At 41.7% G+C, this 3761-nt stretch overlaps 1 long non-coding RNA gene across 1 annotated transcript; it reads right to left on the bottom strand.

Moving 5' to 3' along the window:
- Positions 1-6: 6 nt before the first annotated feature.
- On the bottom strand, positions 7-3690 carry LOC107134709. The gene is made up of 3 exons (XR_001502461.2): positions 3529-3690; positions 3080-3165; positions 7-137 (listed from the first exon to the last, which is right to left on the bottom strand). It is a non-coding gene; the product is annotated as an uncharacterized LOC107134709 (long non-coding RNA).
- Positions 3691-3761: the final 71 nt, after the last annotated feature.

Below are 3761 nucleotides of genomic sequence, written 5' to 3'. Positions count from 1 at the left end.
GCCTTTTTTTTTTTTTTTTTTTTTTTCTTCAACTTAACACTCAGGAAAATGAAAAGCAAACCACCCTACCAACAAACAAGGATTTATGTCAGGATCTCTCAATCGGTGCGTCACCACGGGCATCCTAGGTCTTCTTACTGAAGGTTGATAGACAAAAAATTGTTAGGCAGTGGATGACAGAAAATAAGTCAATAAGTCTTACTGACCCCACAAATACTGAAAATTTAATTCTGGCATAATGATCATTTAGAATTTCATGGATCCTCTGCATTTGGGATATGTTTCTCCTTTGTACTGCCATGTGCCTTAATATAAAAGCCATACTGAAATACATATACTGAAATTTGATTCTAATGCCCAGTGAGAAAGATAGTTCAACTATATTCAATTGTGGTTTACTCTTATTCCTTAAGTGTATGCAACTAAATCTACTAATAAAATCTAATAATATTTCCTTATTATACACTAATTAGCATATAAATTAAGAAAAGGATAATCCAGTACAGCCCACCTTAGCAAAAACTTTAGTCAACTAATGAACCAGAATGACTACTCTGTGACCAACACTAGGACAGCAATATAGCAGAAAGCCAAGTTATGGTTTAGTTGACATTTTGGAAAGCCATAGAGTTTTTAAAAAACATTTCTTTCAGTTAACTCCATTTGGGAGGGTTCAACTGAAATTGGTATGGCAACTATCTTCAAAGAAATGTCATAGAAAAAAAATTTTAAAAACAGTTAAGTAAATTATTTCAAAGTGATTTTTTGTTTCCAACGTATTGGTATACTATTGACAAACTACCCTCAATATTTTAGGATGCTGTGAACTAAGCCTAAGGAGCTGATTTGCCTTATACTCCCAAATCTAGTTCTAGCTTAATCATCCTTCTTCCTAAGGGTCAAAGGGCAAGCCAGCAAATAATGTCTTGTGACCCAGGAAACTCCACTGAGTAAAAAAATGAATTTGTCAGTAAAACCACAGAGGTCAGAATATTTATATGAAATGGTCTCAGGCCAGGGTTGAAGCTCAGTGATAGAGCACTTGCAGAGCATGCATGAGGCATTGGGTTCGATCCCGCATCACATAAAAATAAACAAAGTAAAGGTATTGTGTCCAACTAAAAAAAAAAAAAAAAAATTAAATTAAAAAAAAAAAAAGAAATGGTCTCAACTTTCTGTGCCATAGAGGGGATCACAAAAAAATATCAGTAGTGATAAAATAAATATATTCAGAAAAAAAAACAATCATATCAGACAAGCTCCTAAAATGTGCAGGTATTCTCCACAAAGTGTTACCCAGTACACCTGGGAGCAAATGTACCACCAGTAGAGAAGGCCTACCCATCCCTGCCTCAGCCTGGACCCTGGGGCTCAGATAAAGACCCTGAATCCCCAAGTCAAAGTTATTGAATGTTTTTGTTTTGTCCTACTGTAGTTCTTTTTTTTCTCCCCTTTTCTGATGGCTGATTTACAAAATAAAGTAAGCTTCTCAGAAGGCTCTGAACATGGAAAGGAGAAGCAAAACCAATAGTTAGGGAGGTTGGGGGAGGGGGGTCTTTGGCCAAAAACCTGGGTAGCATGGTCTAGATAGTTTGGCATCTCCTGAATGAGAGCCTCAAGGTACCTCTTGTGTGGGAGGGTCCCTGGACTCTACCCAGCCCCGACCTTCTCCTTCAGCCATGTTAAAAACAGAGGCAGAGAACATAAGAATTTGTAGCCTATGTCTCACTGGAAAAGAAAACTTGTCATCTGTCTTGATGGAGAAGGTTCCACCTCACACTCCTATTACAATATCTATACACTGTGGCAGGATATCACATTTAGAAGGACAAAAAAAAAAAAAAAAGTAAAATATTTGAATGGGTTTGTATAACGTTAGTATTATTGAGAGTATCTTCTTTCCCAGCTGAACCTATTCATTTATTATTCTAGTCCTGCTGTAGTCCTTTGTAACTTAGGATAATTATGCTTTTCAATACAAAAAAAAAAAAATGTATAAAAATATAAACTTGAAAAGGGAAAAATCAGATGTCCAGGTTGAAAGAGACCCAGTCATTGCAAAGAAGGGCAGGAAAGGGTCTGATTATTCTGATGTCCTTTACTTTTTAGTAATCACTAAATAATTTTATTTTGTGATTTTCATTGACTAGTACATGAAAATAGCCAGTGAACTAAAACATCCTGGCAAAGAGGAAATTCAAGATGCCATTCAATTATATCTGAAGCCTTTTGCTCTATGGAACACAATTCTTTTGCAGGCTTGACTTCTCCTAAGAAAAATAATGGTGCTAAATAAATTCACAACTTTCCTTTTCACATCTATCCTGTTATGTGAGAACACAGAACTCTAAGCTGTTCATAAATAACCCTTGTATATAATAATCTCAAAAATGATCAGACACAGAATTAAAGTTGATTACTTTACATGAAAATATCTACTCTGTATTTCATCATCAGAAATTCTTTAAAAATAACAACTAGGTAATATCCATACCCGGATCACGTTTGCTGCATGAGTTTATTCGCATTTTTATTTGCGTTTCATTTTCTTTTCCTTCCGAATTATAAGCACAACTCACTTTAAATTTCGAAATATCACCTCCTTTGCCTGATCTCCTATGTGTTAAACTGGAACTGAAGAGGAATGTCAATTTACAGCCAGAAGTAAAGCTGAAGGGCCAGATCGAGTGCTCAGCTAAAGAGGCCTTCCTTATCTACTTACTTTTTGAAGGCACAGCACTAAACAAATGTTACAAGGCTCTAATACTAGCATGATAGCCAGAAAGAAACCCAAAGATCTGAAGGAGGGGTCACATCTGAGGTAGAACTCTAAAATCCACTCCAAGAAGCAAACTATTTAACAAAGTAGTTCTTGATTTCTTATACAGTACTTCACACCCTCCTCTTCAAGTAGCTTTTAAAGGGAAAGAGGAAGGGAAGGTTACTGAACACGTGCATGCCCACTGGCTGGTCAGAGTCTAGGCAGGATCTGCGACTGCTAAATCGAGAAGCAGAAACACCATAACCTTAACTACTGCTGGGTGCAGAGGGCCAGGGGCAGTAAGTCAAAGGTGCATACCGGAATGGGGCAGGCAAGCCGAAGGAAAAACTGAAAGGATGTGAATCCGAGGCCGCGCTGCCTTCCAAGGTGCTGCCTGTCAGCGTCTAATCGTGGAAACGGATATAGGTGAGCACACCTTTCTTGGTGCTGCGACGAAGAGGGGGTCCGGGACTGCGAAAACGCTGAGAAGTGGGAAGGGGGGGGGCGTTCTAGTTTCGAAAGCTGGAGAGGAGGATGAAGAAGACCTGGAGGTGCCGTGACAAGGTATGGGGTCACTTTCTTCGCCCCCGGTTATACAGACCCGGGTAGCGAGAAGACCAACAGGAAGCGGCCCGCGCTGCGTCAGGGTCTGGAGGGAGCAGCTGTGCGCTGCAAAAGTGGATTCGGACCCCGTGGCGGCCCAGATGCGCCCCTTTCTTTCCGCTTCCCAGTAGCTGCAGCAGAGGGAGGGGCGGGGGACCACTCACCTCGGGCTGCCGCTTCGCCAGCGCCCAGGCCGTCTCCAGCTCCAAACACGTCAATGGCTCACGCAGCAGGACCTTAAGTAGCGCGCACCCCAACGTGCTGCCCCCGCTCCCCGGCGGTCGCCAGCCCAATCGGCGCGCGGCCCCGTCAGACTGACAAGCTTGCTAAGCTTTGCGCGGCGGGGGCGGGCGGGCCTCGCCCCGCCCTCGGCTGGCGGGAGGAGGGCCGAGGAGGG

The sequence above is a fragment of the Marmota marmota genome, unplaced genomic scaffold (genome assembly GCF_001458135.2).
Source record: "Marmota marmota marmota unplaced genomic scaffold, marMar, whole genome shotgun sequence".
Classification (NCBI taxonomy): domain Eukaryota; kingdom Metazoa; phylum Chordata; class Mammalia; order Rodentia; family Sciuridae; genus Marmota; species Marmota marmota.
The sequence above is the reverse complement of the archived record's forward strand: the minus strand, read 5'-3'. Positions and strand labels throughout refer to the sequence as shown.